This window comes from Neoarius graeffei, chromosome 2 (assembly GCF_027579695.1).
Source record: "Neoarius graeffei isolate fNeoGra1 chromosome 2, fNeoGra1.pri, whole genome shotgun sequence".
Lineage (NCBI taxonomy): Eukaryota > Metazoa > Chordata > Actinopteri > Siluriformes > Ariidae > Neoarius > Neoarius graeffei.
Window position 1 is genome coordinate 46,472,658 of NC_083570.1, and position 23,500 is coordinate 46,496,157.

Here is a 23,500-nt window from a genome sequence, read left to right on the forward strand (position 1 = left end):
GCCCTGGTGCTGGCTCAACAGGAAGATCGAGAGGCGTTCCGGCGGCTCCTCGCGTCGGCGGGGTCCACCAGCGCCCCGGCCGCGGGCCCGTCTCCCCTCACTGTGACCAAGATGGGCCCGCAGGACGACCCCGAGGCTTTCATCACCTTGTTCGAGCAGGTCGCCGAAGCCTCGGGGTGGCCGATGGAGCAGCGCGCGGCGCGCCTCCTCCCCCTCCTGACTGGAGAGGCGCAGCTGGCCGCATTACAGCTCCCCGCCGACCGCCGGCTGGCCTACGCTGACCTTCGCCGGGCCGTCCTCCAGCACGTGGGGCGCACGCCGGAGCAGCAGCGCCAGCGCTTCCGCGCGCTGCGGATGGAGGAAGCCGGCAGCCCGTTCGCGTTTGGCCAGCAGCTCCGGGACGCCTGCTGGCGGTGGCTGAGGGCCGAAGATCGCGACGCCGAGGGAATCATCGACCAGGTGGCGCTGGAACAGTTCGTTGCCCGCTTACCAGCCGGAACCGCGGAGTGGGTCCAGTGCCACCGCCCGGCGTCGCTGGATCAGGCCGTAGGACTGGCGGAGGATCATCTGGCGGCTGTACCGGCGGCAGGACAACGGATGACATCGTCTTCTGTCTCCTCTTCTCTCTCTCTGTCTTCCCCCCCTCCTCCCGTGTCCCGTCCTCGCCCCATTCCCCCACCACGGAGGCGGGGGCCGGCCCCACCCCAGCCGGCCCGCCGCACCCGTGGTGCCCTCCCGTTTCTCCCTTCTGTGTCTGTCTCTCCCCCCCCTCAGGTGAGTGAGCCCCAGAACATAGTTGCAGAGGGGAGGCCCGGGCCGGTTTGCTGGCGCTGCGGGGAACCGGGCCACCTGCAGCAACAATGTGCAGCGATGGAGGTGGGGGCGGTGGTGCGGATCCCCGACGCGCCAGAGGCTGCCCTCGATCGGGCCGGAGCGTATCGCATACCGGTAAGTGTACAAGGGGCTACATATCAGGCGTTGGTGGATTCAGGCTGCAATCAGACCTCGATCCGCCAAAGCCTGGTGCAAGACGAGGCATTGGGGGGAGCACAAGGGGTGAAGGTGTTGTGTGTGCACGGGGATATTCACAGCTACCCGTTGGTGTCAGTCCACATATATTTTAGAGGGGAAAAATCTATAGTGAAGGCGGCGGTTAATCCTCGCCTTACCCACTCTTTGATCTTGGGGACCGATTGGCCGGGATTTCGGGGTTTAATGGCACGCCTAGTAAAGAGTGGGTCCTGCCGGTTGACGGGGGAGGGTCCCGGTGTCGCTTTGGCTGGAGCGGCGGTCGCAGAGCCGTCTACGTCACCTCCGCGACAGGGGGAGGAGCCGCCGGCCCCTCCTCTTTCTATTGGGGAATCCCTCGTGGATTTCCCACTGGAACAATCGCGAGACGAGACTCTGCGACACGCGTTTGACCAAGTGAGAGTAATCGATGGTCAAACGCTCCAGCCGAACGCCACCCCGTCCTTCCCCTATTTTTCCATTTTGAAGGATAGATTATATCGAGTGACGCAGGACACTCAGACGAAAGAGCGAGTCACCCAGTTATTAATTCCAAAGAGCCGCCGGGAATTGGTATTCCAGGCGGCCCACTTTAATCCCATGGCTGGACACCTCGGGCAGGATAAGACACTCGCCCGGATAATGGCCCGATTCTATTGGCCGGGGATTCGCGGCGACGTCCGTAAGTGGTGTACGGCGTGCCGCGAATGCCAGTTAGTAAATCCAGCGGCCATTCCAAAAGCGCCCTTGCGCCCCCTACCATTAATCGAGACCCCGTTCGAAAGAATTGGGATGGATCTCGTTGGGCCATTAGATCGGTCAACACGAGGGTACCGCTTTATATTAGTCCTGGTGGACTATGCAACGCGATACCCGGAAGCGGTGCCTCTTCGCAATATCTCAGCACGCAGTATTGCAGAGGCCCTCTTCCACGTCATCTCCCGGGTTGGAATCCCGAAAGAGATTCTGACTGACCAAGGCACCTCGTTTATGTCACGAACACTGAGCGAACTGTATGGGCTACTAGGTATTAAGCCGATCCGCACCAGCGTGTATCACCCACAGACGGACGGTTTAGTTGAACGGTTCAATCGCACCCTCAAGAATATTATTAAAAAATTCGTAAGTGAGGACGCACGTAACTGGGATAAGTGGCTCGAACCCTTGTTGTTTGCAGTGCGAGAGGTCCCCCAAGCCTCCACGGGGTTTTCCCCGTTTGAATTATTATACGGGCGTAAGCCGCGCGGCATCTTAGATGTACTGCGGGAAAATTGGGAGGAGGGACCTTCACAGAGCAAAAACGAAATTCAGTACGTTATGGATCTGCGCGCAAAACTCCACACGCTCACCCACCTAACTCAGGAGAATTTGCGGCAGGCCCAGGAACGGCAAGTCCGCCTGTACAACAAGGGCACGCGCCTTAGAGAGTTCACTCCGGGAGAGAAGGTACTCGTCCTGTTGCCCACGTCGAGCTCCAAATTAATCGCCAAGTGGCAAGGACCCTTTGAGGTCACACGGCGAGTCGGGGACGTCGACTACGAGGTTAGGCGAACGGACAGGGAGGGGGCGCTACAGATCTACCACCTCAATCTGCTGAAACTCTGGAATGAGGAGGTCCCCGTGGCGTTGGTGTCGGTAGTTCCGGAGAAGGCGGAGCTGGGGCCGGAGGTCCCCAAAGGGTCATTGGCATCACGTACCTCTCCGGTCCCCTGTGGAGACCACCTCTCCCCGACCCAACTCGCGGAGGTCGCCCAGTTGCAGGCCGAGTTTTCGGATGTGTTCTCGCCCCTGCCCGGTCGCACGAACCTCATAGAACACCACATAGAGACGCCCCCGGGGGTGGTAGTGCGTAGCCGCCCTTATAGACTACCCGAACACAAAAAAAAGGTGGTTCGGGAAGAACTTCAGGCCATGCTCGAAATGGGCATCGTCGAGGAGTCCCACAGTGACTGGAGCAGCCCAGTGGTCTTGGTTCCCAAGGCCGATGGGTCGGTCCGGTTCTGTGTGGACTATAGAAAAGTCAACGCGGTGTCTAAATTCGACGCATACCCAATGCCTCGTATTGATGAGCTGCTCGATCGACTAGGCACGGCTCGCTTTTACTCGACACTGGATTTGACGAAGGGATATTGGCAGATCCCCTTGACTCCATTATCCCGAGAGAAAACGGCCTTTTCCACACCGTTCGGCTTACACCAGTTCGTCACACTTCCGTTTGGGCTGTTTGGGGCGCCCGCTACGTTTCAGCGGCTGATGGACCGGGTCCTCCGGCCGCACGCCACCTATGCGGCCGCGTACCTAGACGACATCATCATTTATAGCAATGACTGGCAGCGGCACCTGCAACACCTGAGGGCCGTCCTTAGGTCGCTGAGGCGGGCGGGACTCACTGCCAACCCGAAGAAGTGTGCGATTGGGCGGGTGGAAGTACGGTATCTGGGCTTCCACTTGGGCAACGGGCAGGTGCGTCCCCAAATTAATAAGACTGCAGCGATTGCGGCCTGCCCGAGGCCCAAGACCAAAAAGGGGGTGAGACAGTTCCTGGGGCTGGCTGGCTACTATCGTAGGTTTATACCTAATTATTCGGACGTCACCAGCCCGCTGACTGACCTCACTAAAAAGGGGGCACCAGATCCGGTCCAGTGGACGGAGCAGTGCCAGCGGGCTTTCTCTGAGGTAAAGGCTGCACTGTGTGGGGGGCCACTCTTACACTCCCCTGACTTCTCTCTCCCTTTTTTGTTGCAGACGGATGCGTCGGACAGAGGGCTGGGGGCCGTTTTGTCCCAGCAGGTGGAGGGGGAGGACCGCCCAGTCCTATACATCAGCCGCAAGCTGTCAGTGCGTGAGGGGCGCTACAGCACCATTGAGAAGGAGTGCCTGGCGATCAAGTGGGCGGTCCTCGCCCTCCGTTACTACCTGCTGGGGCGCTCTTTCACCCTCTGTTCGGACCACGCGCCCCTCCAGTGGCTCCACCGCATGAAGGATGCCAACGCGCGGATCACCCGTTGGTATCTGGCACTCCAACCCTTCAACTTCAAGGTGGTCCACAGGCCGGGGGCGCAGATGGTCGTGGCGGACTTCCTCTCCCGTCAAGGGGGGGGGGGAGTCGGCTGCGGGCCGGACGGGCGCCCGGCCTGAGTCGGGCGGTGGGGGTATGTGGCAGCGGGGGCGTGGTCAAGCATCGGTCTGTGACAGGAGGGTGGAGCCGGGGAAGGTGAGTGGCAGATTCGCTACACCTGACGGTAATTAACCTGTGTTTTGTGTGTGTTTTCCCAGTAAACCGCTCCCTATTTTAAGAGGCTGAGAGAGAGCAGAGGGAGCGCGACCCGGGAGTGGAGGCTGAGAGTGTGTCTGTGTGCTGCGAGTTCTTTTTAGACTGAAAAGTTTATTAATAAAATACGCTGTTACTACCTCCAAACGTTGTCCTGCCGTCCTCTGTGCTCCACCCACGCATTGTCCGCGCTACAACCTGTTTAAATACTGGGAGACAATAAAACATGCACTGGGTCATTTGTTGCCATTTTGAGTTCAAGTGTCACGTCCATAACGCTGGAATTGCTCTTCTGTAAATAGTTCGTTTGCTATCGTGATCAAAACCATTGATCTGAAGCTCAATGCTGATGCTGTCCTGTAAATAGTTTTCTAATCAGCAATAAATATAACAATTTCTGATCAACCCATATCAATTGCATGCTTAAAATAACATACTGGTTAAAGCCCCACCCGTTTCAAGACAACCAGACCCACTTCCAGGTTAAATCCCGCCCACTTCTGGGTTAGGACCCGCCCACTCAGAGTACGGATACGGATACAGATAATTCATATGGTTAACAGATACAGATAATGCTGTACTCGCTCATCCCTAGCAGATGATGACTGAGATACCACGGTAGTTTTCAGCTAAGCTTTTCAATTCCTTTTTATGCAAGCAAGTTATTCTACAGGTTCTACAAGTTAGTCAGTGAATCCAGTCGGTTGCTTCAGAGGCATTTGGTTTTGTAAGCACTGTGGCAATAATACAATAATACAACAATGCGTTGACAGAAAATGTACTTTTAATACTTAGGTATTTTTAAAAGCAAATACTTCAGTACTTTAACTTAAGTAAACTTTGACTTGAGTAATGAAATTGGGTACTTTGTCCACCTCTGAGAATTTGTATCAAAGAAATGTAAGTGGAAATACATTAGGTCAGACAATAACAGGATGATATAACCCAAATGCAATACACCCTGAACATTTCAATAATAAAGAGGTTCAGCACTTGATTTCTGCCACCTAATATACTGTATGTAAGACTACTGCAAAACAATTTGTGGTCAGGAAAAAAAATTAATGAGATTAAATACATTAGAGAGTCCAATAGTCAAAATTAGCTCATCTTAACTTTACTACAGAACTTGCATCTACACTTTTACACCATTTCTTCTGTTTTGACAGTGACTTTTTTTTTTCTGAATGGTTATCAGTGTACACCACTATGTTATAACAATCATTTCCAGGGATTTCAAGTCTCATCTCATCTCATCATCTCTAGCCGCTTTATCCTGTTCTACAGGGTCACAGGCAAGCTGGAGCCTATCCCAGCTGACTACGGGCGAAAGGCGGGGTACACCCTGGACAAGTCGCCAGGTCATCATAGGGCCGACACATAGACACAGACAACCATTCATAGGGGTGTGCATTGGCACAGCCCTCACGATTCAATTCGATTACGATTCGGAGGGTAACGATTCGATTCAATCCGATTCTACGATGCATTGTGATGCGTTAAAATTTTACTGAAAGCAAGGCAAATTTTTCAGTAGTCATGAGGCAGTACAAGCAGTCAGATACTGAACAACATTTTATTGGCTGTTGTGTGTATCACTCCTGTTTTAAACAAAATAAAATTGAATGTTATAGAGTTTCAAATATGAAAAAGAAAACAAATTACAGCTTTTTAGTGCTTTGAATGAGACCAGATTTTTTACACACAAGTCTTGTCTACTTTCCCATCAACCTCGTAGAATCCAAAATGTGCCCAGATGTCAGCTTTCCAACCTTTGGATGCGTTAATAATAACCTGTCTCTCGCAGTCCTCTTCCTCCGCCTCAGCCATCTTGCTAAGCTAGTGCTCTCTCGACTGGTGTGCAGCTACAGACTGCGCATGTCTGTGATGTTGCTCCGGAAATGCCCACGGAAGGTTTTTTTTTTTAATACACTGAATCGATCTGGCATGTTGCCGAATCGATGCTGAATCGTCCATGCCCCGCATTGCGATGCATTGCCGAATCGATTATTGTTGACACCACTAACCATTCACACTCACATTCACGCCTACGGTCAATTTAGAGTCACCAGTTAACCTAACCTGCATGTCTTTGGACTGTGGGGGAAACCGGAGCACCCGGAGGAAACCCACGCGGACACGGGGAGAACATGCAAACTCCACACAGAAAGGCCCTCGCTGGCCACGGGGCTCGAACCTGGACCTTCTTGCTGTGAGGCGACAGCGCTAACCACTACACCACCGTGCCGCCCCGGATTTCAAGTCCCAAAAATAAAATTATTTTCAAATCTGCCATTTGTTACAGGATCTAGACAACAGCAACCACAGACTGTTGAGCAACTGAAGTCTTGTATCAAGTAAGAATGGGCAAACATTTCAATTACAAAACTACTACAATTAAGTGTCCTCAGATCCATCCATCCATTATCCATAACCGCTTATCCTGTGCAGGGTCACGGCCAAGCTAGAGCTTATTCCAGCTGACTATGGGCAAGAGGCAGGGTACACCCTGGACAAGTCGCCAGGTCATTACAGGGCTGACACACAGAGACAAACAACCATTCACACTCGCACTTAATTTAGAGCCACCAATTAGCGTAACCTGCATGTCTTTGGACTGTGGGGGAAACCGGAGCACCTGGAGGAAACCCACACAGACACAGGGAAAACATGCAAACTCCACACAGAAAGGCCCTCGTCAGCCACTGGGCTCAAACCCAGAACCTTCTTGCTGTGAGGGGACAGTGCTAACCACTATACCACCATGCTACCTCCTCAGATCCTATACGATTAAAAGGTGTTATTAAAGGTCCCATGGCATGGTGGTTTGTTGATGCTTTAAATGGGCTCGTGGAGGCTTCCGGATGTTATATCCGCAGCCTTTCTCGAAATGAACCCTCGGCACGTAAATATAGCCTCCTGAGAGAAAGCCCCATTTCAGCGCTTTTCCCAGTGCGTCGTTTTGCTAATGAGAAGCAGGAGGCGGGGAAGGGTAGAGGGTGGGGGCGGGCCATGGGGGAGGGGGAGGGGCTTGACCAAGCTGAGCACACACATACTCGCTGCTATCAGCGCCTGTAGCCACGCTGCTAAGACAAAACCCCGTTCTCCCTCAGACTCCTTTCGTAAACTCAACGTAACACAGAGAACAGAGAGCGAGAGTGTTCAGAGTGGTAGTTTACGAACGTATAATACCCTAGGCTTGAACACGCACTCCATAACCAAAGAGGATAGAAGCAGCAACTACAGCAACATAGCGCTTATCCAACAGAAGACATGCATTGCGGAGCAATAGTCAAACATAAGCTCATAAGTTAGTCAATTTCCAGACTAAACTCAGTTTAACAGAGCATGCTGCATGCTCTTTAGTTTTGTAGCGCAGATTACCTGGCTAACTGCAGGAAGTGGTTAGCTGCACAGCTAATGTAGCCATTGCTAGGCTAACGCACCGATTTTAAAACACGGCAAAACGACCAGTTATACACTTACTTGTTCGGTGTTTGATGCTGATGTGGCAGGGATGCTTGGTACGGACCCAGGCTTCAGTGACAGTTGATGTGCAAAACCTGCCCTGTACTGTCCCAAGTTGTGGAAACATTCCTCAGGAAAATGCTTCCGACAAACATACACCGTCTTAGGTAGACTCGACGGCGTATTATTGAAGTAAATAAAATTAAACCACTGCGTCTTCAGGGGCTCTCCCGTCGGCAGTAAAAACAGACTCTTTTCTGTTGTCACATCCATGTACAGCGCAATTTCCATGTTTCGCTCGCTTAGGTGATGCCATGTTGTTGTGTCCTCTATGGTCTCCTCACTACAACTGGGCGGGGCAATCCATACAGTGGGTGGGAATCCAGAGGGGGGGGCGTGGGGATCATCTCCCTTGCTGACGTAGTAAAGGGAAGAGTTTATCAACACGCCGTTTTGACGCGCCATTCTCAAATGTTGGGCATAGTTTGGTTTACACATTATGAAATTTCTAGCCACTGGGGTGACTTAAGAAGGTCAGAGGAACTCATTTTAATGTTAAAAAACCTCAGAAAGTGAAAATTTCATGCCATGGGACCTTTAAAAGGAACGGTGATGTGACACAATGGGAATAATGCCTCTGTCCCAACTTTTTTTGAGTGTGTTGCAGGCATCAAATGCTAACTTTGTTTATATTTACAAAATACAATTAAGTTGGTAAAAAAAATATTTTCTTTGTACTTTTGTTAGTTAAATAAAGGTTCTCGTGAATTGACAAATCACAGATTTTTACTTTTATTGCATTTTGAAAAACATATCCCAACTTTTCTGGAAATGGGGTTGGTAAAAAATATAATATTGGGTTGAGTAATTACCATAACATCACTGATTAATTACAGTGGTGCTTGAAAGTTTGTGAACCCTTTAGAATTTTCTATATTTCTGCATAAATATGACCCAAAACATCATCAGATTTTCACACAAAATTTTTATGTGCTAAATTTTTATGTGCTAAATGACACATAGCTTTCACTTAAAGTATATTTTAGTATGATATATTTCTATAAAGTGTAATATAGTATAATTATTTTAAAGTGTGTTAAAAGTGTTAGCGTAAAAGCGTGATGTTAGTATACTTTTTATATATTTACAAAAAGTACAATTTGTGTAAGTACATTGTCAATATACTATTGAAAATATGAATATACTTTAAATACAATAAAGTACATTTATTTTACACCAGGGTTGCCATGTCTTCATATCTTACTTTGTACTTTGGGCCTCTTAGTTCCAGTGAGGGGAAATTGTAATGTTACAGCATACAAAAACATTCTATACAATTATATGTTTTCAGCTTTGTGGCAACAGTTTGAGGAACAAGCACAAATAGATGTCATGGTCACATGTTCACAGGCGTTTGGCTACATAGTGTATTTATCAGCCCTATACACATAGGCAAAATCAGCATACGCCCAGAGGCCAGCTTGTTAGCTAGGTATCTATAAACATACTTCATATCTACACTCATTGGCCATTTGATTATGTAACTCTACCATACCATATACAGTGCTGCTTGAAAGTTTGTGAACCCTTTAGAATTTTCTATATTTCTGCATAAATATGACCCAAAACATCATCAGATTTTCACACAAGTCCTAAAAGTAGATAAAGAGAACCCAGTTAAATAAATGAGACAAAAATATTATACTTGGTCATTTATTTACTGAAGAAAATGATCCAATATTACATATCTGTGAGTGGCAAAAGTATGTGAACCTTTGCTTTCAGTATCTGGTGTGACCCCCTTGTGCAGCAATAACTGCAACTAAAAGTTTCCGGTAACTGTTGATCAGTCCTGCACACCGGCTTGGAGGAATTTTAGCCCATTCCTCCGTACAGAACAGCTTCAACTCTGGGATGTTGGTGGGTTTCCTCACATGAACTGCTCGCTTCAGGTCCTTCCACAACATTTCGATTGGATTAAGGTCAGGACGTTGACTTGGCCATTCCAAAACATTAACTTTATTCTTCTTTAACCATTCTTTGGTAGAACGACTTGTGTGCTTAGGGTCGTTGTCTTGCTGCATGACTCACCTTCTCTTGAGATTCAGTTCATGGACAGATGTCCTGACATTTTCCTTTAGAATTCTCTGGTATAATTCACAATTCATTGTTCCATCAATGATGGCAAGCCCTCCTGGCCCAGATGCAGCAAAACAGGCCCAAACCATGATACTACCACCACCATGTTTCACAGATGGGAAAAAGTTCTTATGCTGGAATGCAGTGTTTTCCTTTCTCCAAACATAACGCTTCTCGTTTAAACCAAAAAGTTCTATTTTGTTCTCATCCATCCACAAAACATCTTTCCAATAGCCTTTTGGCTTGTCCACATGTACTTTAGCAAACTGCAGATGAGCAGCAATGTTCTTTTTGGAGAGCAGCGGCTTTCTCCTTGCAACCCTGCCATGCACACCATTGTTGTTCAATGTTCTCCTGATGGTGGACTCATGAACATTAACATTAGCCAATGTGAGAGAGGCCTTCAGTTGCTTAGAAGTTACCCTGGGGTCCTTTGTGACCTCGCCAACTATTACACGCCTTGCTCTTGGGAGTGATCTTTGTTGGTTGACCACTCCTGGGGAGGGTAACAATGGTCTTGAATTTCCTCCATTTGTACACAATCTGTCTGACTGTGGATTGGTGAAGTCCAAACTCTTTAGAGATGGTTTTGTAACCTTTTCCAGCCTGATGAGCATCAACAGCGCTTTTTCTGAGGTCCTCAGAAATCTCCTTTGTTCGTGCCATGATACACTTCCACAAACATGTGTTGTGAAGATCAGACTTTGATAGACCCCTGTTCTTTAAATAAAACAGGGTGCCCACTCACACCTGATTGTCATCCCATTGACTGAAAACACCTGACTCTAATTTCACCTTCAAATTAACTGCTAATCCTAGAGGTTCACATACTTTTGCCACTCACAGATATGTAATAATGGATCATTTTCCTCAATAAATAAATGACCAAGTATAATATTTTTGTCTCGTTTGTTTAACTGGGTTCTCTTTATCTACTTTTAGGACTTGTGTGAAAATCTGATATTGTTTTAGGTCATATTTATGCAGAAATATAGAAAATTCTAAAGGGTTCACAAACTTTCAAGCACCACTGTACATGCAGGCTTAGACAATGCCATAGCAATTTTAACAACACATGGAACTGAATAAAATCTAATTAATTTACCTTATGTCATGACAATCATAATTTCATGAGCCAACAGATGCAGATGCATTGTAACAAAGGCGAGATGCATCTGTTGCATATATATCACTCACAAACTGCTTATCCATAGTCACAGAGCATGTTACTGAAATGGCAGTATAATGGGTTAAGTAAATCTGAAATGCTATCAAAGTCAAAAACATATTTCCATATGAAGCATGTCTCTTAAAGTCTGATTTAAAAAAAAAAAAAGGCAGCCTACTTTTTTTTTTAACCAAACCTACTAGGTAGTATATGCATATGCAAATATATTTTATATGCAATGACAATAAAAACCATCTAATAATTAAAGACATTTTTACAATGTTTTGATAAATACAAGTGTTACAAGAGTGCTCAGAGAGCACAGTATCCCCTGCTGCCAACTATATCTATACTATAAGTGCTTAATCCACTCTCATGAAATTGTCATAGTACAAGTTTGGTAATAAGGGCCATAACTCTGGTAAAATGTGAATGAACTGAACGAAAGTGCAATATGCGTATTACCGTCATAGAACAACGAATCCTGTCAAGTTTTGTGAAATTCCTCCAAAAACTGTGAGAGAAGTTGATTTCAGAAGATGAGCACCCTTCCCGGGACGGACGGACAGATGGACGGACATTGCCACGACATAATCCCCCTTCTGGCCTTTTGGCCAGCGGGGGATAAGAAAGAGTTCAAAATCCTCAAAATAAACCAGCTAGACGCCCTTTCGATTTCATAAAATCAGTGAAATTTAGTTCCCTCTGAAATTTGGTCATTGTGATACATGTTTATTTCTGTAATATCTCAACAAAAAAAATCAGGCCATTCTGTGTCGATAACTGTGGACAAAGGTGTCGATAACTGTGGAATGGTTTCGATAACTGTGGACAAAGGTGTCGATAATTGTGGAATGGTATTCGATAACTGTGGACAAAGTTGTCGATAATTGTAGAACTGTTACGATAACTGTTGACAAAGGTGCTGATAATTGTGGAATGGTGTCGATAACTGTGGACAAAGGTGTCGATAATTGTGGAACGGTGTCGATAACTGTGGAGAAAGGTGTCGATAATTGTAGCCGGCGCTCTATTATACCGTATTAAAAGGAAAAGTGGGCGGGGTTTAGCTTACTCGCTGCTTTTCATTGCTCTAGATTCGGACTCGCCTCTCATGACCAGAAGCGTGTTTTTATTCTTCTTGTAAATCAGACCAAGCTCATGCTGGCCTCAGTAATTAGCTAAATGCTTACATTATTAGTCAGCTAGGATGAGTGTTGGATCTGTACCTCAAACAAAGTTTAAACAGCCTATGATCCGAAGCAAGAAAACCAAGCTTTATGTACACACACACACACACGGTCTTTTATCTCCAAAAGAACAGACACCCCTCCCCCGTCTAAAAAAATGCATAAAAATCAAGGAACATACTGTATATTACAAGCTTGTGTCAATCCTCCTAATGCATGCAGTATTAATATTAACATTAATATTAATAATACAACAGGAGTCATTTGCAGTAGTCTCCTATATCCTCCAGGTCCGCACACAGCCCGTGCATGCAGCCTTGTCTCGCTAAACACTCAGCTTTACACTTTCTTCTTCTTCTTCTTCCAAACAAATCTCTCCTCCTCATTACTCATGCAGCCACCTGTCTGAGTCCACAGGTTGCGCACGCGCTGTTTTATATGATTGATGCACGCGCTATTTTCTCAATAGAGGGTTCACGCGGTGTGATCAAGGTTAGACGAACCGTGCACGCGCCCATGCAGTCAGACACAATGCACTGAAATGAGCATGCGCCAATTAAATAATAATAATAATAATAATAATAACAAACCCGTCACATTCACAGCAATTAGGAGCAATGCGATGATGCACGGACCTGCTGAAATTTATTTGTTTTCATAGAGCTTGCTTGAATACTTACACGTTCCTGATTACTTCTGCAAATACTCTTAGCTTATTTCTATCAACTTATAGGTATATTAATAATTGTGCCTTTAATCGCATATATATATATATATATATATATATATATATATATATATATATATATATATATATATATCCAAAGTCAAAACACTGAACCACTTTGGATAAAATCACCTACACAGGCTATTTATGAATATGACCAGCTGCCATATCATGTCGCAAATTCTGCTTGTTAAAGGAGGAAAAAAAGAGGCAACTATAGATCAACATCTAAATAAATAAACAAACAAACAAACAAACAAACAAACAGAACTTACCTGATTTGGTCAGGAAAAACACATGCGCGTGCTCAAACGCTCACACGCGCACACACACTTCAGATCTCTGAGCTGAGGATGGGCGAGAGATCTTCCTGCCCTTCTTGTCCAGACCCCTTTGAAAGCGAGAGAAGAGCATGGAAATTTCCACCATGTGATGATGGTAGAGCCCTCCTGCTGCATCAAATTACAGCGACACACTCCGATGGTGGTCGCCTGCCCTATAGTACCCAGCCTGTCCTGTCACTGAGGACTCATATCTTTGCTCAAGACTTTCCCTTGCCTTTTGTTCTCAAAATTCCCGCCACATTGTCTTTGGAAATGTGCTTTCCGTGACTTTATAATTCGATAACAAGCTAGTGGTAATAGTTCAAAAGAAGTGTGCTTGTTACGCTTTTGAGACATTGCACTAGGCAACATTGATTGCAATAATATCAGAACTCATCTCATCTCATCTCATCTCATTATCTCTAGCTGCTTTATCCTGTTCTACAGGGTCGCAGGCAAGCTGGAGCCTATCCCAGCTGACTACGGGCGAAAGGCGGGGTACACCATGGACAAGTCGCCAGGTCATCACAGGGCTGACACATAGACACAGACAACCATTCACACTCACACCCACACCTACGGTCAATTTATGGCCCTTTTCCACTACCCTTTTTCAGCTCGCTTCAGCTCACTTCAGCCCGACACGGCTCGCGTTTCGACGACCAAAAAACAGCACGACTCAGCTCGCTTCAGCCCTACTTAGCCCCTAAAACTCGCACGGTTTTGGAGTGGGGCTGAAGCGAGCCAAAGCGAGCCGAGTGAGGCTGGGGGCGTGAGCAGACACTCCCCTGTGCACTGATTGGTGAGGAGGAGTGTCCTCACATGCCCACACACGCCCCGCGAGCACGCTGGGATCTGTAAACACCGTAAACTCGGAAGAAGAAGAATTATGAATTACGAGAATTATGAAGCCTTATGCGCCTCGCCTCATCTATACGCTCTTGCCAGTATCTGTTGGCGTTGTCGGTGACAACAAGCCACAGCACCAAGACCAGCAACACTAACGAATCCATGTCCATGTTTATTGTTTACTATTCGGGTCATGAGACTACCGCTTAAAAGCTCACTGATGTCACTGTTTGCGTTGCTTAACGGCATCACGTGACGTCCACCCACTTTCGCTAACTCCACCCAATGTGTCCACCCACTTCCAGCCAGCACGGTTCAGCGCGGTTGTAGTCGAAATGCAACTCCAACAGCCCCGCTCAGCTCGACTCAGCACGGCACGGCTCAGCCCGACTCAGCCGCGTTTGTAGTGGAAAAGCGGCATTAGAGTCACCAGTTAACCTAACCTGCATGTCTTTGGACTGTGGGGGAAACCGGAGCACCCGGAGGAAACCCACGCGGACACGAGGAGACCATGCAAACTCCACACAGAAAGGCCCTCGCCGGCCCCGGGGCTCGAACCCAGGACCTTCTTGCTGTGAGGCGACAGCGCTAACCACTACACCACCGTGCCGCCCATATCAGAACTCATTAAAACCAATTAAACTGGTTTCAACTACTCACAGTTTTGCCTAATCCATCATCAATCCATGATAGCCCCCATCCATCCATCCATCCATCCATCCATTATCTGTAGCCACTTATCCTGTCCTACAGGGTTGCAGGCAAGCTGGAGCCTATCCCAGCTGACTACGGCCGAAAGGCGGGGTACACCCTGGACAAGTCGCCAGGTCATCACAGGGCTGACACATAGACACAGACAACCATTCATACTCACATTCACACCTACGGTCAATTTAGAGTCACCAGTTAACCTAACCTGCATGTCTTTGGACTGTGGGGGAAACCGGAGCACCCGGAGGAAAACCATGCAGACATGGGGAGAACATGCAAACTCCACACAGAAAGGCCCTCGCCGGCCCCGGGGCTCGAACCCAGGACCTTCTTGCTGTGAGGCGACAGCGCTAACCACTACACCACCGTGCCGCCCATATCAGAACTCATTAAAACCAATTAAACTGGTTTCAACTACTCACAGTTTTGCCTAATCCATCATCAATCCATGATAGCCCCCATCCATCCATCCATCCATCCATCCATCCATCCATCCATTATCTGTAGCCACTTATCCTGTCCTACAGGGTTGCAGGCAAGCTGGAGCCTATCCCAGCTGACTACGGCCGAAAGGCGGGGTACACCCTGGACAAGTCGCCAGGTCATCACAGGGCTGACACATAGACACAGACAACCATTCATACTCACATTCACACCTACGGTCAATTTAGAGTCACCAGTTAACCTAACCTGCATGTCTTTGGACTGTGGGGGAAACCGGAGCACCCGGAGGAAAACCATGCAGACATGGGGAGAACATGCAAACTCCACACAGAAAGGCCCTCACTGGCTGCTGGGCTCGAAATCAGGACCTTCTTGCTGTGAGGTGACAGTGCCATCCATCCATTTATTATTATTATTATTATTATTATTATTATTATTATTATCTCATTATCTCTAGCCGCTTTATCCTGTTCTACAGGGTTGCAGGCAAGCTGGAGCCTATCCCAGCTGACTACGGGCGAAAGGCGGGGTACACCCTGGACAAGTCGCCAGGTCATCACAGGGCTGACACATAGACACAGACAACCATTCATGCTCACATTCACACCTATGGTCAATTCAGCCCATGTTTACATTAGACCGTATCAGCGGATCATCAGATTAACGTTTTTAAAACGATTAGTGTGCACACAGCAACACCAATACACGATTTGCGTGCACACAGCAACACCAATACACGGATACGCTCGGCTCCGCAGGCATCCTGCGCTCCAAATCACTCCGCCCTGAACAGCGAGTGCCCTCTGGAGGGTGCGCACTCCGGCCTTGCGCAGCTCACAGAGCACGCGAGTGAAGTGCACAAGCTGTGATTCGGGACTGAGCCGCTGTGTGTGTGATCCCAGTGCATATCACTTACCACTTGCAAGTGGAAGGATGGCAAGCCTAAAGACAATCATAACTACACAATGGGCAGTATTTGCATCAGCATTTTCATGCTTTTATACTCTTTAATGAAAGGTGATACAAGGCGGAAGTCCGCGCCGTTTTTCAGCAGTCGCGTCACATGACCAACGCCAGCGAATCAGGAAGGTGGATGTCACAGTGACGTTGTCCAATGATGACGCCAGCTAGAGCTCAGCACAGCGTATCCGCGTATCTCAATGTTTACACAACACCGGAGCTGACACGATCTGGATTGAATACGTGGACCCTGGCGGATTCCCGTTTCCCGGCGTTTCCAGGCGGTTTAATGTAAACGGACAGTGCATCCGCGAAGAAAACGAGACAGATACGGTCTAATGTAAACTTGGCCTTAGAGTCACCAGTTAACCTAACCTGCATGTCTTTGGACTGTGGGGGAAACCGGAGCACCCGGAGGAAACCCACGCAGACACGGGGAGAACATGCAAACTCCGCACAGAAAGGCCCTCGTCGGTCACGGGGCTCGAACCCAGATTTTCTTGCTGTGAGGCAACAGTGCTAACCACTACACCACCGTGCCGCCCATTATTATTATTATTATTAAGATAAGATAAACTTTATTCATCCCTTGGTGGGGAAATTTACATGTTCCAGCAGCTCACAGATAGAAAAGAGTCAGGAATGGACAGTAACAAAAAAAATAGAGTGCAATAAAAGTATAAAAAAGTAATTAAAATAAATAAAAAAGGAAAAAATACAGGGCACAGTGGTGTAGTGGTTAGCACTGTCACCTCACAGCAAGAAGGTCCTGGGTTTGAGCCCAGCAGCCGATGAGGGCCTTTCTGTGTGGAGTTTGCATGTTGGCTATGTGGGTTTCCTCCAGGTGCTCCGGTTTCCCCCACAGTCCAAAGACATGCATGTTAGGCTAATTGGTGGCTCTAAATTGAATATGAGTGTGGATGAATGAATGTTTGTGTCTGTGTGTCAGCCCTGCGATGATCTGGCGACTTGTCCAGGGTGTACCCCGCCTCTCGCCCATAGTCAGCTGGGATAGGCTCCAGCTTGCCTGCGACTCTGTAAAGGATAAGCGGCTACAGATAATGGATGGGATGGAGGGAAAACACAGGCCATGTATGGAGTGTACACAACAAAATAAGAAACTTCAGAACTTAAATAAGAGTATTACTTCACCTGAAGTGGCAATACTGTTGTAATAAAATACTGGCAACTGAAATAGAAATAGAAATATTGCACAAGGTAGTGAATGTTATTGCACAGAATAATACCGTACATGGTGTTTCAAAAAATTTGATATTATTTGAGATGCAAATATCCCAGAAACTATTTAGTCTAGGCAAATGAAACTGAACAGGCTTAATGTTGAGCAATATAAGCTTTCTTCCTCAAAATTTGAATGAGAAATTCAAAGGTATGTGGATTCCATGAACGATTTCACAAATTTTCAATATTGGCAAACCCGCTCGACCATCTCTTCTGATGCTGGTGGTCGTCCAGATCTTTTTGCCCTGCACAGACAGCCTTCCTCTTTGAACTTTTTGTGCCATGTCCAAATCTGCATTGCATTTGGTGCATTATTAGAGAATTCTCTCATAAATGCATGCTGCACAGTCTTGTTCGACTGTGTTCAAGCATACTCTAACACACAAAATGCCTTTTCTGTGTTTCTGGCATTTCTATATCTAAAAAGATAAAAACAAATAACATTTAAAATAAAAATTTGACCTGTTTCCATACATGCTGTTAAAATTCGAGGTCAATTGAACGAGAACTGGCAAAGTTATTAGATTGTGAAATTATATCAAATTTTTTGAAACACCCTGTATAACTAACGAGGATGGAATATGTGAGTAACGTAACCAATAAATGACAAAAAACACAGGCTATGAACATAATTGTACATATCAATTATGAGAGTGAGACATGAATAAGAAAAGAAAATACTTGCAAATGAAAAGGATATTGTCCCAAATAGTAATATTATTGCACAGCATAAGTAGAAAATGGCAATGAGATGAGGAATAAAGTGACAGAAAGTGATAGTGACACTGAGAAACAGTGCTACATTATGCCAGGCTGTCACTGAAAAATCTGGCAGCAGTTGGGATGAAAGACCTGTGGTAGCGTTCCTTCTTGCACCATGTGTGCAGCAGTCTGCTGCTGAAGAAGCTGGTCAGAACATCAACAGTCTGATTAGCATTAGCTTAGTTAACGTCCTCCTCTCACACACGTCCTCAATGGAGTTCATATGGCAGTCCAGGACAGAACTGGCCCTTTTCACCAGTTCAGTCTCTTCCTGTCTCTTTCACAGCTTCCACATCCCCAACACACCACAGCAAAGAAGATGGTAGATGCTACCACAGATGCAGAATGTCCTCAATAGTGTCTTGCACACTCCAAAGTACCTCAGTCTCCTCAGCAGGTGGAGACGACTTTGGCCCTTCTTGTACGAAGCATCTGTGTTGGTAGTCCAGTCCAGTTTGTTGTTAAGGTGAACACCCAGGTATTTGTATTCCCTCACGATCTCAATGTCCATACCCAGGATGTTAACTGGTGTAATCTGTGGTGCTCTCCTGTGAAAATTGATCACCAGCTCCCTTGTCTTCCTGGCATTGATGTAGAGGTTGTTACAGTGGTGCTTGAAAGTTTGTGAACCCTTTAGAATTTTCTATATTTCTGCATAAATATAACCTAAAACATCATCAGATTTTCACACAAGTCCTAAAAGTAGATAAAGATAACCAAGTTAAACAAATAAGACAAAGATATTATTCTTGGTCATTTATTTATTGAGGAAAATGATCCAATATTACATATTTGTGAGTGGCAAAAGTATGTGAATCTTTAGGATTAGCAGTTAATTTGAAGTTGAAATTAGAGTCAGGTGTTTTCAATCAATGGGATGACAATCAGGTGTGAGTGGGCACCCTGTTTTATTTAAAGAAAAGGGATCTATCAAAGTCTGATCTTCACAACACATGTTTGTGGAAGTGTATCATGGCACAAAGAAAGGAGATTTCTGAGGACCTCAGAAAAAGCGTTGTTGATGCTCATCAGGCTGGAAAAGGTTACAAAACCATCTCTAAAAGGTTTGGACTCCACCAATCCACAGTCAGACAGATTGTGTACAAATGGAGGAAATTCAAGACCATTATTACCCTCCCCAGGAGTGGTCGACCAACAAAGATCACTCCAAGAGCAAAGCGTGTAGTAGTTGGTGAGGTCACAAAGGACCCCAGGGTAACTTCTAAGCAACTGAAGGCCTCTCTCACATTGGCTAATGTTAATGTTCATGAGTCCACCATCAGGAGAATACTGAACAACAATGGTGTGCATGGCAGGGTTGCAAGGAGAAAGCCACTGCTCTCCAAAAAGAACATTGCTGCTCATCTGCAGTTTGCTAAAGATCACGTGGACAAGCCAGAAGGCTATTGGAAAAATCTTTTGTGGATGGATGAGAACAAAATAGAACTTTTTGGTTTCACTGAGAAGCATTATGTTTGGAGAAAGGAAAACACTGCATTCCAGCATAAGAACCTTATCCCATCTGTGAAACATGGTGGTGGTAGTATCATGGTTTGGGCCTGTTTTGCTGCATCTGGGCCAGGATGGCTTGCCATCATTGATGGAACAATGAATTCTGAATTATACCAGCAAATTCTGAAGGAAAATGTCAGGACATCTGTCCATGAACTGAATCTCAACAGAAGGTGTCTCATGCAGCAAGACAATGACCCTAAGCACACAAGTCGTTCTACCAAAGAATGGTTAAAGAAGAATAAAGTTAATGTTTTGGAATGGCCAAGTCAAAGTCCTGACCTTAATCCAATCGAAATGTGGAAGGACCTGAAGCAAGCAGTTCATGTGAGGAAACCCACCAACATCCCAGAGTTGAAGCTGTTCTGTATGGAGGAATGGGCTAAAATTCCTCCAAGCCGGTGTGCAGGACTGATCAACAGTTACTGGAAACGTTTAGTTGCAGTTATTGCTGCACAAGGGGGTCACACCAGATACTGAAAGCAAAGGTTCACATACTTTTGCCACTCACAGATATGTAATATTGGATCATTTTCTTCAATAAATAAATGACCAAGTATAATATTTTTTGTCTCATTTGTTTAACTGGGTTCTCTTTATCTACTTTTAGGACTTGTGTGAAAATCTGATGTTGTTTTAGGTCATATTTATGCAGAAATATAGAAAATTCTAAAGGGTTCACAAACTTTCAAGCAGCACTGTATATGGTATGGTAGGGTTACATAATCAAATGGTCAGTGAGTGTAGATATGAAGTATGTTTATAGATATAGTTAACAAGCTGGCCTCTGGGCGTATGCTGATTTTGCCTATGTGTATAGGGCTGATAAACAGGCACATGCACACATAGGGCTTTGGGGTGCTTGAGCCCCTGCCCTTTTTGCTTCGAATTAAATGTTGCCCTTTTAAAATAATAATAATAATAATCCTAATAATAAATAATACAGTCCTGTTAGAAGTTTAAAACAACGGCGGTACAAAAACTCCACGGCAATCTACCAATTTTCTTGTAATACGGGGTCGTTGTGTGCGTTGAGCCTGCCGCTTCTCTGTCCATTGCTGCTCCGCTCGAGTGCGGCCAGAGAGAGGGGGCGCGCGGACGTGAGTGAGAGGGAAGAAGCCGCTGCGCTGCCACAATGATAACAGAGGAGACGTGACAGTGAGGCAGCTTGAACATGTGAGTTATGGTCTAACAGTTAGCCCTTTCAAACTGTATGTACATGACATTTGGGCGTTTGTAGGGCTACTGACATTTGTGCGAGTAATTTAAGTCTCTGTAGTTTAATAATCTGCTTGTTAACTGACGTGACCTGACCTGTTACTGTTCACAATTGATTGCCTCGGCCGTGCTTCGGTGTACATGCAAGTATAATATATCGTCGGGAAGCTTACATTCTCCTCTTGTATATATAACTAGTTGTCGACCTCTTCCACAGCATGCTCAAATCAAATGTGGGTTATGTTTCAGAAAAAAACAAAAACAAAAGCTTGTGAAAAATGTACTCAGAAGCCTATGCAAAGAAGAGAGGCTCTCTGATCTCCTTCTCCTCTCGATTGAAAAAGACATACCCATAAATCACAATGAGGTCATTAATATCTACAGGGACATGGCCCCCAGAAGGTTACTGCTTTAAGGCCCCTGGAATGTTAGGCTTCTACCTTATGAGAGGAAGGACTGATTTTTATCATTTTGTCCATTAGGCTATTTACTTATTTGTTCAAAGTTCAGGTTTCACTGTTCAATGGTAAATCTTTAACAATAAAAAAGCCTAATAATGCACCAGTGTTTTATTGCTTTGCATATCTTCCAAGCCTATGATAATGTGAGTGACAATTTTGCTGACACAAAAGAAATGGCAATTGCATATCACTTTCACCAACACAGGACACATAGCTAAGTACTTACCTTTCTATTAGTACGTTAATTTTAATTCTACATTTCCATATTTTGGAAAGGACCGGGAAAAAAAAATCATGCACTTGCTGCCCTTTTTCTGACTTTGAGCCCCTGCCCCTCTGTAATCCTGTGTACGTCCCTGCTGATAAATACACTACAATAGCCAAACGCTTGTGAACATGTGACCATGACATCTATTTGTGTTTGTTCCCCAAACTGTTGCCACAAAGCTGAAAACATATAATTGTATAGAATGTTTTTGTATGCTGTAACATTACAATTTCCCCTCACTGGAACTAAGAGGCCCAAAGTACAAAGTAAGATATGAAGACATGGCAACCCTGGTGAAAAATAAATGTACTTTATTGTATTTAAAGTATATTCATATTTTCAATAGTATATTGAAAATGTACTTACACAAATTGCACTTTTTGTAAATATATAAAAAGTATACTAACATCACGCTTTCACGCTAACACTTTTAACACACTTTAAAATAATTATACTATATTACACTTTATAGAAATATATTATACTAAAATATACTTTAAGTGAAAGTTATGTGTAATTTAGCACATAAAATTACACTAAATACACTTCAAGTTGCACTTTTCTACAATTTAATTACAATTAAAATATATTTAGTACAACCCCGATTCCAAAAAAGTTGGGACAAAGTACAAATTGTAAATAAAAATGGAATGCAATGATGTGGAAGTTTCAAAATTCCATATTTTATTCAGAATAGAACATAGATGACATATCAAATGTTTAAACTGAGAAAATGTATCATTTAAAGAGAAAAATTAGGTGATTTTAAATTTCATGACAACAACACATCTCAAAAAAGTTGGGACAAGGCCATGTTTACCACTGTGAGACATCCCCTTTTCTCTTTACAACAGTCTGTAAACATCTGGGGACTGAGGAGACAAGTTGCTCGAGTTTAGGGATAGGAATGTTAACCCATTCTTGTCTAATGTAGGATTCTAGTTGCTCAACTGTCTTAGGTCTTTTTTGTCGTGTCTTCCATTTTATGATGCGCCAAATGTTTTCTATGGGTGAAAGATCTGGACTGCAGGCTGGCCAGTTCAGTACTCAGACCCTTCTTCTACGCAGCCATGATGCTGTAATTGATGCAGTATGTGGTTTGGCATTGTCATGTTGGAAAATGCAAGGTCTTCCCTGAAAGAGACGCTGTCTGGATGGGAGCATATATTGCTCTAGAACCTGGATATACCTTTCAGCATTGATGGTGTCTTTCCAGCTGCCCATGCCACACACACTAATGCAACCCCATACCATCAGAGATGCAGGCTTCTGAACTGAGCGCTGATAACAACTTGGGTCTGTTAGGGTTTTGTTGGGAATCGACCCCGGGTCGCTGGTGTAGTGATCCAGCAAACCCCCACTAGGCCACCAGGGGAATGACTCAAGTGCAGAGGAGTGAGGCGAAAGTAGAGTAGAAAAAACAGTTTATTTACAATATTAAAAATCCAAGGCAAAAAACAAAAGTATAATCCAAACACTCAGAAGATAACCGGGAAAAAAAACCCAAAAAGTTCAAAGTCAAAACAAAGAGTCAAAAAAACAGAAAAGAAGAGGCAAAAATTAAAACGCTCAGAAGATCCAAAAATGGTAAATACAAAGTCCCAAAAAGTCCAAAAGAAAGCAAAGTACAAAAACCACAAAGACATAGGCAATGAACACGGAACAGAGGTTACTGGAGCTAAACATAACAGCACAAAGACTCCGTGACAAGAGGCTAAACTGAGGAAGTATATATACACAAACTAAATAGGACACAGGTGACAATAATGAGGACGAGAC

The 23,500-nt window shown here is 45.3% G+C and overlaps 1 protein-coding gene across 2 annotated transcripts in view; it reads right to left on the reverse strand.

Moving 5' to 3' along the window:
* The window catches only part of slc38a4 (solute carrier family 38 member 4), a 539,078-nt gene that overhangs the window by 96,686 nt on the left and 418,892 nt on the right, over nucleotides 1-23,500 (reverse strand). Inside the window, exon 1 of one of the 2 annotated variants that reach the window (XM_060914349.1) lies at nucleotides 13,247-13,339. The exons of the other annotated variant lie outside the window; for it this stretch is intronic. The gene's annotated coding sequence lies outside the window, so the exon portion shown is untranslated. Of the gene's footprint in view, nucleotides 1-13,246; nucleotides 13,340-23,500 lie in introns of those variants that run through there. 2 annotated transcript variants of the gene reach the window in all.